Source organism: Hyaena hyaena, unplaced genomic scaffold (assembly GCF_003009895.1).
Source record: "Hyaena hyaena isolate Hyena2069 unplaced genomic scaffold, ASM300989v1 scaffold_3, whole genome shotgun sequence".
Classification (NCBI taxonomy): domain Eukaryota; kingdom Metazoa; phylum Chordata; class Mammalia; order Carnivora; family Hyaenidae; genus Hyaena; species Hyaena hyaena.
The window spans coordinates 9,064,506-9,078,651 of NW_024080635.1; the positions used below are offsets into that span (position 1 = coordinate 9,064,506).

Below are 14,146 nucleotides of genomic sequence, written 5' to 3' on the forward strand. Positions count from 1 at the left end.
ATTCCAAGAATCCCAAGTAATGCGGTGCTCAGACTCATGAACAATGAGATCATGACCCAAGCTGAAATCAAGAGTCAGCTGCTCAACCGAATGAGCCACCCAAGTGCCCCATGAGTCAACCCCCTCTGGTCTATTCTGCCTTGCTGGAGCTAGATCTTTCTGAAGGGCAAATCCTTTCTTGCCACTAATCTGTGTAAAACCTTCTCATGCTTCCCATTGCTAGCTGCATACAGTGAAGCTCCTTTGGTGTAATTTTTGAGGCAGTCATGCCCTCACCTTCAGCTCTCTGTGCTCTCAACACTCTAGGCTGCATCTCTTTCTCTCCACTCCTGGCCAACTCCTCCTCATCTTTCAAGTCTCATTCCTAACTTGTTCTAAGAACCCTTTCCTGATCCTGCAAGATGATCAGATGTTCCTTTTCCGTGTTTGATGAGTTTATCCCAATGAAAGCGCTTTATCCCTGCCTCATAACTGCCTGTTTACTTTTTCGCGTCCTTCATTAGACTTTGGTACCCTTGAAGAAGTCATTGTGTCTTGCTCACCATTGTATCTTCAACCACGAGAAAATGTTTGACTTAAGATATAAAGTAGGCAGGGGGTGCCTGGGTGGTTTAGTCGGTTAAGCGTCCGACTTTCGCTTAGGTCATGATCTCGTGGTTCGTGGGTTCGAGCCCCGCGTCGGGCTCTGTGCTGACTGCCAGCTCAGAGCCTGGAGCCTGTTTCAGTCTGTGACTCCCTCTCTCTCTGACCCTCCCCTGCTCACGCTGTCTCTCTCTCTCTCTCTCCTAGAAATAAATAAAAAATAAATAAGTAAAACATTTAAAAAAAAGATATAGAGTAGGCAGGCAACAGATATTTGTTGGATAAATGAGAGGAGAATATGTATAAACTTCATTCCCCTCAGCAGGGTTAGTGACTTCAGTTCCAATTTGTCATCACACAAGCAACTCATGAAAGAACTGTAGAAGTTCTGTCATTGGATATCTGGTGGGCCTTATGTAATATGAAGAAGGCTCCCAGAGGCACTGTGACCTATTAAAGACACTTCCCCTCCTCTTCCCCAGATGAAGCTGGGTTAAAAGACACCCACCCCTGATTGTTCCTGTATTTGATGGGTCATGGCCATCTTTTCTGGGAATAGATTCTTCACGGCAACTTTGGAGCTGTGTTGCAAGGCAGGCTGTCAATACAGGAAAAGTGGGCAGGACTTTAAGCTCCCTGCTCTAAGTTTGGTGTTTGGTCAGCCTCCGAATTCTCCAAGCAGAACACATAAACAAATAAATGGTGGTTAATCTTTTTCAGGGAGAATCCAGATTCCTTTGAGAATCTAATGAAAAGTTTTGGATCATTTGCTTTTATTGAGTTTTGAGAACTCTTTATATGTTTTGGATACAAGTCCTTTATCATACATATCACTTACAAATATTTCTCCATGTCTTTGGCTTGCCTTTTCATACTCTTAATACTGTCTTACAAAGAACTAAAGTTTTCAATTTTGATGACGTTCAGTTTTCTGATAGGATTTTACCTAAGGTTTCCTTCTCTAGATCTTCACATTGGTATCTCTTGAGTCATAGCACTCAAATGGTTTTTTGTTTTTGTTTTTGTTTTGTTTTGTTTTTAGCAAGGGAAGGGAGAAGCACACTTTCTGGACTTCGTTCTTATGTAGTCTCATCCACCCTACTGGAAGTTACAGGTAGTACTGCCATTAGATCAGGGCAGCAGGGCCACCATCCTGAGCCCTGCTCTTTAAAGATCCCTGATCTGGCTCTCCTCCAGTTGCACCTTTCCTCATGGGGCTAAGGATGTGTCCAACAAGAGCTCATACCTCCTCCCTCCCCTTCTAGATCATAAGCTCTAAGTATCCAGGACCTTGGAATTCTTTGCCCAAATAGCTCACTTTCAAGCTTCTTCCCCAGGTTTGTTTTCTTGCGGGCAAACCAACCTGCATGTGTGTACCCTTAGGCCTTAGGTTTGGGAGGAGCTCATACTGCAGGTTGAGTAGCTTCACACATGCAGATGTTAGGGCCCTCCTAGAACGGGACAGAGACAGAAAGGGAAAAGAAGGGAGCAGGCCTCTATTTGTACTCTTTTTCATTCCTTGTTCCAGCTGTCCTATCAAAAATTTACATACACACACACACACACACACACACACACACACACACACACACACTTCCAGGGCACCTGGCTGGCTGAGTAGGAAGAGCCTGTGACTCTTTATCTCGGGATTGTGAGTTTGAGCCCCATCTTGGGTATAGAGATTACTTTAAAAAATAAATTAAAAAATTGAGTTGCCTGGCTGGCACAGTCAGTAGAGCATGCAACTCTTGATCTTGGGATTGTGAGTTCAAGCCCCACAATGGGTGTCGAGCTTACTTTTAAAAAAATGTACGATGGCAGCCCCTCTGGAAAACAGTGTGGAGGTTCCTCAGGAAACTAACAATAGAACTCCCCTATGACCCAGCAATAGCACTGCTAGGAATTTACCTAAGGGATACAGAAATGCTGAGGCATAGGAGCACATGTACCCCAATGTTCATAGCAGCACTCTCCACAATAGCTAAAACATGGAAAGAGCCTAAGTGTCCATCAACAGATGAATGGATCAAGAAGATGTGGTTTATCTATACCATGGAATACTACATGGCAATGAGAAACAATGAAATCTGGCCATGTGTAGCAACATGGATGGACCTTGAGGGTGTTATGCTGAGAGAAATAAGTCAGGCAGAGAAGGACAAATATCGTATGTTTGCACGTATAGGAGGATTAGGAGGAACTTGACGGAGGAACAAGGGGGAGAAGAAGGGCGGAAATGGTGGGGGAAAGGGAGAGAGGCAAACCATGAGAGACTCTTGAATGCTGACAAAAACTGAGGACTCATGGATGTGGGGGGGAGAGGGGATGGGCATGGAGGAGGACACTTGTGGGGATGAGCACTGAGTGTTATGTGGAAACTAATTTGACAATAAACTATTTGTAAAAAAGAAAAATGTCGATGGGGTGCCTGGGTGGCTTAGTGGGTTAAGCGTCCGACTTTTGCTTAGGTCATGATCTCACGGTTCGTGGGTTCGAGCCCCGCGTCGGGCTCTGTGCTGACAGCCAGCTCAGAGCCTGGAGCCTGTTTCAGTCTGTGACTCCCTCTCTCTCTGACCCTCCCCTGCTCACGCTGTCTCTCTCTCTCTCTCTCCTAGAAATAAATAAAAAAAAAAAACATTAAAAAAAATGTACGAGGTGCCTGGGTAGCTCAGTCAGTTAAGCACCCAGCTGACAGTGCAGAGCTTACTTGGATTCTCTCTCTCAAAATAAATAAATAAATATTTAAAAAAATTTCCCATGAGTGGCTTATGGTGGGGAGTCAGAACCTATCCATGAAATCCAAATTTCTGAGGAAAGTGATTTGTTGGATGGATGAATAGACTATAAATGAACCAGAACACCCAAGAGGAGGAGTCTGGGATGGGTATGAAGAGTCCCAAGTTAAGTCATTTAACCAGCATTTGTTGAGTGCCAGTTTATGTACTGGCACAAGACTGAATGAGATGAAGACTTTGCTATTGTAGAACTTATATGCTGGTGGGGGAAACGGACAATAAAGACATATATAGTATCAGGTGATAACAAGAAAAATAGACATAAGGGAAGGAGAGTGCAGGGGACTGCTATTTTGGAGAGGGTGGTCAAGGAAAGCCCCTCTAAACAGGTGACATTAGAGCACAGCCCTGAATGAGTCATCAGGATATCTGGGGGAAATGTTCTAAATACTTAACTCATTGAAGAACAAATGTAAAGTGGAGAGGCATCGGTTGGCATACTGGAGGAAAAACCACCAGGTTGGTGGGGGTGGAGCTCATTGAGCAAGGGGCCAAAAGATAGGAGATAAGAACTATCTTTAGAGACTAGCTGTTGAGATTGAAGAACCTACTGCATCCAAACATATGTTCATATGCCCATCAGGTAGTTGAAAATATGAGTCCAGAACTCAGGGCCAAAAGTGGGGCTGTACACATAAAGAAATGAGAAGAGCTAGGTAGGGGCACCTGGGTGGCTCAGTTGGTTAAGTAATCCAACTTCAGCTCAGGTCATGATCTCACGGTTCATGGGTTCGAGCCCCATGTCGGGCTCTGTGCTAACAGCTCAGAGCCTGGAGCCTGCTTCAGATTCTATGTCTCCCCCTCTCTCTGTCCCTCGTATGTTCATGCTCTGTCTCTCTCTCTCTCAATAATAAATAAACATTTTAAAAAATGGGGAGAGCTAGTATGGAGGTGATAGTGTAAAGCATGCATACGAATGGGTGATCCTGAGAGAGCAGGAGAACAGTGTCCAGGGTGGAATCCTGGGAACACCAGTAGATAACATTGGGCAGAGGAGAGGACCTAGAAGGAAGTGTTACAGAGCACAGAAAATCAGGAGAGGAGAGTCATAGGGCCAAGGATGGGGCATATTTCAAGATGTCCAAACATAGCAAAGATGTCTAGTAGATACTCACTGTATTTGAAACTCTTTGTAAATGGAAAAACTCTATATGAGTACAAGGTATTACGGTCTTGTTATTATTAAGGATAATTAGAGAACACTTCCTCCCTTCTATGGATATTTCAGTTTAAGGGTAATGAGAATTTAGTTATATACACAGAGTCTATTTATAATCAATTCTTACTGGTTTATTGAATTTTAAAAGCAATTCACAAGTAAGTTATACTGAAGGAGCAGGACTTAAAATCCCCGTTGAATCTGATTTGGGTAACTGTGTATTTCACTTGTACACTTGAATATGGGTAAGAATATCTTAAAATTCTCCTGGATTTGGGTTAAAAGCTTCCATGAAAGCTTTCACTTCCATGAAAGATTTGTAGACTATAGCTCTTCTTCCCTTTAAGGGAAGCCTTAAAATAATTAGAACTCAATGGACCAAATGGTATGTTCAAGAGTCTCCTGGAATTTGATTTCTGGAATTTAGGTGGCAGGTGCTGCCGCCACCTGTGCCTCTCTCTTTAAATGGCTTCAGAGTTCAGTGTCAATGGATAGATGGATCAAGGTTCTTGTGGTGGGTTGCCAGGGAACCTTCTTGTTGCCAAGTCTGTCAAATTCTTCCATGAGACCAAGTGTTCATCGCTCTTAAACTGATCATAACAATCCTAATTAGACTTGGAAGTTGATTCTTGCTTTCTTGAGTTTGGGGGAATGGGAGGTTGGAATGGAGAGCTCACATTTCTCACTTTTTGCATATTCCCTCAACAGAACCTAAGGAGAACAGAGAATTCAAAAGAAAAAGTAATAAGGACAAAAAGAACTTCAAAACCAGAGGCTTCCACCATAAGGTTTGGGAATGTGAAATCTTTTTTTTTTTAATGTTTATTTATTTTTGAGGGGGGGCAGCAGGGGAGGGACAGAGAGAGAGAGTGAGGCACAGAATCCAAAGCAGGTCCCAGGCTCCAAGCTTTAAGTGCGGAGCCCTGCGCAGAACTCAAACTCACGAACCATGAGATCATAACCTGAGCTGAAGTCAGATGCTTAGCCAACTGAGCCACCCAGGTGCCCAGGGAATATGAAGACTTAAAAAGAGGGAGGTTTAACTTTATTGGTTTTGTTTCATCTCTTCTGGCTATATAGCATAATGATTAAGAGACTAGAATTTGGGGTTACACTAGAGTTTGAGTCTCAGCTACAGCTCAGGACTTAGTTTCTTTTCTTTCTTTCCTTTAAAAATTTTTTTTGTTTTTACTTATTTTTGAGAGAGACAGAGGGCAAGCAAGGGATCACAGAGAGAGGAAGACACAGAATCCAAAGCAGGCTCCAGGTTCTGAGCTGTCAGCACAGAGCCTGACACGGGGCTTCAACTCACAGACCACAAGATCATAACCTGAGCCAAAGTCGAATACTTAACCGACTGGGCTACCCAGGTGCCCCTCTCTTTTTTTTTTTTTTTTAAAGTTTATTTATTTATTTTGAGAGAGAAAGCAAGGGGCAGAGAGATGGAGAGAATCCCAAGCAGGCTCTGCACTGGCAGAGCAGAGCCCGACATGGAGCTTGAAACCACTAATCATGAGATCACAACCTGAGCCAAAATCAGGAGTCAGATGCTTAACTGAGACACCCAGGCGCCCTGTGGGCCTTAGTTTTTTCCATCTGCAAAAGGGAGTTGATACATTTTGGTACTTGCCTCACATACTTCCAGCAATCAATGAGACAGTATGGTTAAGTGCTTAACAAATGTTAACAAGTAGTATGAAGTCCATATAGGTTTAGTATTCATGAGCCATTTTCTTTTCTAGCAAACCTACCCATTGGACTCTTGCTTCCCAATGTTGAGACCTTTTGAGGCCACAGTTTTGTTCTTAGACACCGTTATTTCTCAGAACAAGTTCCAATTGCATTGGGAAGCCAATTTGCAAACCACATAAGGAAAATGTTGCCATTATCTTATGTCACAGTTTGTTTTGGACTCTGAATAGTATCTTCTAGCTTATCGGATCGACAGTGATGATGTTTTGACTGGTAAAAATATGTATTTCTACACGTGAAGGATCTGTCAATGCCGAGACTTTAACTGAAAACTTTAACAGAAAGTTTAACTGAAAGACTTTAACAGAACTGTGTCTCCATCTTAGTTGCATTGGTGTAGTTTTGTGCAAATGTTCTAACCTCTCTAAGACTTGTCTCCTCCATAAAATGGGAAGATATTACTTTTAAAGGCTTTATATAAGGAACATGAGTAGTATGTGGAAAACACCCAACACACAGTAGAAGCTTAATTTACAGTAAGAGTGATTATTGTTTACAATGTCTTGATGCGAAGGTGGAGATATGCTTTCCATTCTAAGGTGACTTCAACGAATTTGAGAATTAGAAGAGAATTCAATAGGCCTGTGCAAGGATAATCTTCAAAAGAAAAAATAAGCAACAGAAATAGTGATAAAGGAGGCATGCAAGAAGGTCTTGGGGTGAATTGACTACAAACTGTTTTCAAGTCAGCCATACGGTGTATTGTTTTTTAAAAGAACCACAATCCTAGGAAGTGTAAAGGAAAAACAGCCTTCAGTTCTGGTCAGCTTGATTGTAACTGTTTTGGAAAGCACCTTAAAATAATTTGAAAAAAGAGGGAGAGAGAGAAAGTTTGATAAAGAAAATGAAATGTGAAGTTTTTAAGTAAAGCTGAGTAGAAGACTCTTGGCACCTGAATGTTAACAAGGATTGTTTGTTTGTTTGTGGATGTCCTTTCCACAACATGCTACCTATGGCATTTGTTTCCTATTTTCCCACTCCTTTTTCTTACTTTCTATATTGTTTCTTTTTTCCTTTCCCCTGCCTATGCCTTTGAACTGTGCCTGGGAGAGCTTGTCCTTGTTAGTGGTAAGTGAAGGCACTTTGAAGAGGCTTAATTGATGCAATTGTGTTTGGAGTCTCAAGTATAATTGATCTAAGGGTCCAGTAAGAAGGGTTGATACATTAAAAATGTTTTTTTTATGTTTATTTATTTTTGAGAGACAGAGAGAGCAGGGGAGGGGCAGAGAGAGAGGGAGACACAGAATCCAAAGCAGGCTCCAGGCTCTGAGCTGTCAGCCCACAGCCCAATGCGGGGCTCAAACCCACAAACCACGATGTCATGACCTGAGCCAAAGTCAGACACTTAACCGACTGAGGCATCCAGGCGCCCCAAGGAGGATTCATCATTTTAAACACTCTGTTAATTTCAGTTTGTAAGTATAAAAGTCAAAGCTTCGATTTGTTCAATTTGAATATTCTGGTGCCCTGGAATTGTTTTGAGAAGCAAAAGCATGTTCGTTACTGTATCAGCTCAGACCACAGGTTTGGTCTGTGACAGGTAAGGGTTGAAAAATGGCTTGGCTGCACTGTGTTACCTCATCTCAAAAGATTAGGGATATAGCTGGTGTGCTCCTTAACAGCTCACTTTTATTATGTTTATTTATATATCTGGCCTGATTTGTCAGCTTGAATTAAGCTCTTAGGGGATAGAGAATGTGTTTCATTCATTTTATATTCTCTACTTTTTTTTTTTAATGTTTATTTATTTCTGAGAGGGAGACAGGCAGCATGAGCAGGGGAGGGGCAGACAGGGAGACACAGAATCCGAAGCAGGCTCCAGGCTCTGAGCTAGCTTTCAGCACACAGCCGAAGTCGGACACTTAACCAACTGAGCCACCCAGGCACCCCTATAGTCACTTCTTTTAACACAATGATTTGACTGCAGAGGGCATGCAATACATACTTGTGGAATATCAAATTCACAAACACATACACACACACATTTTTATTTTTTTGCAATCCAAAGCTCCAATGACCGTATTTTCCAAACTAAAAAATCAAGATACATGGTCTGAAAAGGTGCAGTACATTTATGAGGACTGTATGGCCCAAATACTTGACATGTTATCCCAGAAAATATCAGATGATGGAATCACTTTCATTGCAGTATTCAGCCCAGGGGTTCTTATCCTATAGTCCGTGGACTTAAAGGAGTCTCTAGATGGAAGCAAATGGTTTTTCAACTTGGATGGAAAGAAATATCATCTTTCTTTTCAGCAACGTCCAACGGAAACTCAGCATTTTCCGCCATTGTGAATGCGAGCAACAAACCACAGTAGAATTAGCACCTTTCACTATCACCAATAGAAATCACAGACATTTTCATATCATATTATAGTTATCATGGGCTTCTTGAATACCTTCTCATGACTGCTTTAAAACTTTAGTAGTTAGAGAGCCTGGGTGGCTCAGTTGGTTAAGTGTCTGACTCTTGGTTTGGGCTCAGGTCATGATCTTGCAATGATAGGTGAGATCGGGCCTGAGTCCCACTCTGCACTCTCAGCACAGAGCCTGCTTGGGATTCTCTCTCTCTCTCAAAATAAAAAAATTTTGAAGAGAAAAAAAAGAGAGTTTTAAAAAGTTAAAAAATAAGGGGTACCTGGGTGGCTCAGTGACTTCGGCTAGGGTCAGATCTCATGGTTCATGACCTCACGGTTGGTGAGTTTGAGCCCCGCGTCGTGTTCTGTGCTGACAGCTCAGAGCCGAGTCGGCCTCAGATTCTGTGTCTTTCTCTCACTTTACTCCTCTTCCGCTCATGCTCTTTCTCAAAAATAAATTTAAAAAAAATTTCAGTAGTTATTTGACCTACTGCAAGATCTTGATATTTAATGTTATTAAAGAAAACAGATTACTGTATCACAAATCTGTTCTTAAAATATATTTCCTAATTGCATTTCAATATAAAGTTTCTTTTGTAATGCTATGTATTTTAAAATCTAGAAAAGATCCACAGCTCTTCTCAGACTGTCAAATGACACTAAAAAGATTAAGAACCTTGAGCTAGAAAAAGGTTAATGAAGTTTAAGCTTTGAGGTCCCTCACTTTTACCGTGCCCTTCCAACATTGTGTTTTTCAATTTGCATGTTTCATTTTATGTTGTTTCTTACAAAGATCCCAGCATTTGTGTAAATTTCACAAATACGAAACTTGGATCCACTGAGACATTTAGCTTGGTACTGGGCACAGAGTAGGTTTTAATTTTTTAATTTTAAAGTTTATTTATTTAATGAGAGAGAGAGAGAGGGAGAGGGAGAGGGAGAGGGAGAGCGAGCGCACAGAAGGGGCAGAGAGAGAATCCCAAGCAGGCGAACTGTCAGCTCTGGAGCTCGAGGCTCGGCTGGAACTAACGAAGTGTGAGATCATAACCTGATTCGCTATCAATAGTCAGACACTTAGGGATGCCTGGTGGCTCAGTCTGGGTGGCTAAGGGTCTGATTTTGGCTCAGGTCATGATCTCACAGTTGGGGAGCTGGAGTCCCACGTGGGCTCTGTGCTGACAGAGGGGAGCCTGGAGCCTGTTTTGAATTCTGTGTCTCCTGCCCTCTCTGCCCCTCCCCCCACAAATAAATAAACAAACATTTTAAAAAAGAGTCAGATGCTTAAAATCACCCAGGCGCCCCCACAGAACAGGTTTTTAATAATTAATTTGGGGCTGAAAAGTTCTGAGAAACTTAAACGATCCTCTAGCGTACCTGGAAATCCTGCAGACCACTGCTTGACCTCCCGTCTCTAAGAGTAGCGTATTGCATGTTGGTTGGGGGAGGGAAGAGCTTGCTCTACAGAAGTGGGCTGGGAAGGTTGTGGGAGGAGACAGTTTCGGACTAAGGCGAGGATAGGGAACAAACCAGTAAGGGCAGAGGGTTAAGAATCAGGAATTTGCTTCCTTTGGGACTTAGCTCTTTTCTCTGCACAGCTCTTCTGGCTTCTCGGGTGCATACGTCTGCCTTACTACTTTATAAAAATTAGCTTCAAACCCTGTGGGGAAAAAGGTCCCTGCTCCAGCACGTGTGAGTTAACACTGCTCCTGGCTAAGGCCAACTTTAGCGATTTCCCTCACGTTCTGAGCTGACCCAATGATGTATGCAAGGGAGCCAGGGGGGCAGTTTTCCGATCGTTCCAAGGGATGATTTTCTCTATGAAACTCTACACCCAGACGGCCGGCCAAATCGTTCTTAAATCGTGTTCCAACCAGAGCCCAAAAGACGATCCAAATGGAGGCCCGACCGCGTGGCGGTGGGCGTGTCTGGGGCGAACGCCGGCGGCGCGAGGGGGATTAGGGACGCCTCGGCGCCGGCGAAGGGACGGGAGGGCCGCGGCGGAGCGAGGCCCGCGGGGACGGTAGGGGGCGGGGCTCCGGAGGCGGCCACGCGGCCCGAGGCCTAGCTTTTCGGTCTCGCACGGGTGGCAGACGAAAAGAGAGGAGCCCCGGCAACCCAGGGCCTGGCGCCCCGCAGCCTCGCGTCTACCCGAGGCTTCACCACAGACCCCTTTGTGTTCCTGCCCCCGCCCCGGAGGCGCCCCAGCCGGCGGCGCTGACTTCGCTCATTGGCTCAGCCGACGGCTTCATCGATTGGCTCCCTTGTCCTCCTGCGCGAGCCGCTGCTTCTCGCTACGATTGGACGCCTGGGCTGCCTTTCAGGTCGCCGCGCGAAGTGATTGCCCGGCCACTCGGAGTCCCTGGAAGCAGTTCCGGGAAACCCCGCGTGCTGCTGGGATCGCGTCTCTGTCCATGAGGGGGGGAGGGGGTGGCGCGCGCGCCATTTCTAGTCGTTTTCAAAGCGCCTCGCGCTGATTCTCACGGGCCCGGCCGGCGGCCCCAGCTCTGCCCTGGTGAGTCTCGCGCCGGCCCGTGGGGGGAGGGGCCGGGAGCCCCGATCCGACCCGACTGAGCCCGTCCCGGGCTCGGCGCCTCGGCCCCAGTTTCGTTTTCGCACCGAGGCCCCGGGGGTGGGGGTGGGGATGGGCTGGGGGCGGTTGCGGCTTCGGCCTCGTCCTGCCGCGCCGCGGAGGGCCTAGCCCCGCTGAGGCGCCTCCTCGCCCTTCGGCGCATCCTCCCCGCCCCTCCACCCCTCGGCCCGCCGGGTGCTCTCCGCGCGGCCTGTTGGGGACGGCCGTGTTTTTCCCGCCTCCGCCCGCCGCTCCACGCGGCCGGCCGGGCGGCCTAAGGCTCCCGCGGCCCCTTCGTCTCTCCCTTCCCGAGTCGCTTCGCTCTCGTGTCGGCCGGCCTCGCCAGGAGTGGAAGGTGTTGCCGATCGGGACGGGCCCGAGGGGGTGGGGTGGGCAGGGGGCGGGATGCAAAGCTGGGGTTACCTGAGCCGGGAGAAAACTTTTGTGCGAGCTGGAGCCCGGGGGCCGATGTGTGTAGGAAGCCTTGCCCCCCTCCCCCACGCTGCATGCTGCGAGCCGAGATTTGAAGGAAAAAATGACTACTAGAGGCCACGAAACTTAGGCTCCGAGCGGCGCCTGAGATGCACAATTCTGAGACTGTCACAGGCGCTCTAAATTGGAAGGGCGATTCTTTTTCTTAGACGGCAGTAACCGTGTTGCCAAAATGTGAAACTTAAAGCCAAGGGGTTCTTGAAGGGCTCGGTCCTTTCACACGGACCTATTTGAGATTTTTGCTGTCCTCCAGAGGCTGGATTTACGTCTCGTGAGTCAGTCGTAGGATAAGGGCTTGACACTCCTGGCCCAGGAGCTAACCGTTAGTTTTCATGTCGTGGGTTCTTTTAAAGCCCGTCTCTTAATATGAAGAATGTGCACAGAGATGTTCAGAAAAAGTCAGGGAGGGGCTAGTGCCGACTTCCCGAATCTCCCAGCAGCCCTTTTAAATTCTTATTTAAATGTTTCCTTTTTGCAAAAATGCTTATCAAATGACGCTAGTCACAGTACATTTGCTGCATCCAGAAATATGGTTTGGCTGTGTGGCATTGTGTTGAATTGACACAAGAGTGTTAAACGATCTCCTATGACATAAAAGACTTTTTTTAAACGAGCACATTGCATTTGGCTTGAAGAGAGAGGTTTTTCCTTGGTCTGAAAGGTTTTATTTTCTGGAATCTAATTATTTCACCTTTTTTTGTTGTTGTTGCTAACGTTTACAAACTTTTTGAAAATCCCGACCAATTTCAGAATCAACTTGTAGGAGAGCTTTTGCAATGAAATGATAGTCATAAATGTTTCTATCTTGTGCTTAATACACAACTTGTCTTTTTGCTTTACATATACTTAAAAAAAATACCACCTTACCAGATGTTCATTGAACTTTTCTGTTAAAAATTTGCTTCTTTTCTGTGGCTAATAGAATTCCCAGGTGCAATACTGTAAGGGTCTTGTGATACTGAACTTCTGAGTTCTGATGATCTTATGGTTGTATTTGGGGATGGGGGAACATGGGAAAACAGAACTATATGTTCGCAGAGATTTGGACTTTAGAGTGCATCTTTATAGAAATAGGTTGTATTAATCAGTAAACGTATTCATCTTACACTGTAAGTAGTTTCTTGAGCAAGTGTGCCAGTTTTGAATGTTTTCGTTTTTTGCCAATTCATCAGAATTTGAGGCTTGCCTTGAGAAACATTTCTCCACCCAGAGTTGAACCAGAGTCTGCGTCTATATAGACATTAGTGGGCTATCAAGTCTTATTGTTTGTAGTCATAAGTCATACTTCTCTTATTTTCAGAATAACCCTTTCTGCATTTTCCTCTCTTCCTACGATTACCTCCTTCCCCTTGGTCTTCCTTCCTTTTTCATTAATGTCAACTAAATATCCGTGGACTTTGAAATGAAAAGAAGTTGTTACATAGGTCAGAAAACTGCACCTGGTGCATTTGCACAGTGGTTGATAAGCAATTTGGAAGTGTGGTTATCTTGCGGGTTTTAGTGATTTTTAGGAAGCTTGTATTTTCTTTATCGCTAACTAGGGTACCTTGAGGTTCATCAAGAAAAGTAGGCTTCTTCTTGAGATCCACCTTCATGTCCTTTATTTCAGTATTTGTTGCAGTGTCTTTATTCTGCTGCTTATTATCTTCATCACATTCACTACAGATGAGTGCACTTTATTAATTCCCTGTCTTTTGAGGCACTATAGAGACTGGCCTTGTATGGTTTTATTATCTAATCTCTCTCTTAAGGGAGTTGGTCCATTTCAGCATTACATACAGGTTGAACATACAAAAAATAATTTGGGTAGGTTAATCTGGGACATCTGACCTAAGTTTACCCTAATTTAGGTAATGTTTGTTGAAACTATTTCGAAGAAGTTAGCTGTCCATTCTTCAATATGTTTTTGCAGCTTTATTTTACTGACATCAAAAATTCAGTATGTACTCATGATTTTTTTTTAAAGAAGCAACCTCAATTATAGCTTATGTTTTATTTTATGTGGACTTAACACAATCGTTTAGCTTTTAACCTTGGTCATTTTTTCTTTTAAATCTGTGAATGGGAAAAGAGCAAATTAATTTTAGCACAAAAATTAATGTCAAGTTGTGTTTTTTTTTTTTTTTTTAAGTGAGGCGGAGAAAACCCAAACCACCAACCAGCATGTTGAACTAGAGACAGCAGAGCATTTATTTCACACCTATCCTAGATTTGAAGCAGAACTAGGAAAATTTGAAAGTCCTTAAACTTTGATTAAGTGGTCTGTGGGTGTTCATTCTGTTTCTAAATCAAACTTTTAAAACTGTTTAAGAATTGAGAGCTGATGGGCTTTTGAGGATTTTGTGATTTGTTGATATGCTTGTGAGGACACAACAGCTGCTTTTGTTAATCAGCAATTCTACCTTAGTAAATTCAAGCCTTTTTTTTTTAACCTGGT

The 14,146-nt window shown here is 44.2% G+C and overlaps 1 protein-coding gene across 5 annotated transcripts in view; it reads left to right on the forward strand.

Moving 5' to 3' along the window:
• Nucleotides 1-11,038: 11,038 nt before the first annotated feature.
• The window catches only part of HNRNPR (heterogeneous nuclear ribonucleoprotein R), a 32,999-nt gene continuing 29,891 nt past the window's right edge, over nucleotides 11,039-14,146 (forward strand). For 2 of the 5 annotated variants that reach the window (XM_039231648.1, XM_039231665.1), the window contains exon 1: nucleotides 11,040-11,160. The gene's annotated coding sequence lies outside the window, so the exon portion shown is untranslated. Of the gene's footprint in view, nucleotides 11,161-14,146 lie in introns of all 5 variants that reach the window. The other 3 variants (XM_039231668.1, XM_039231669.1, XM_039231657.1) reach the window with 2 other exon arrangements.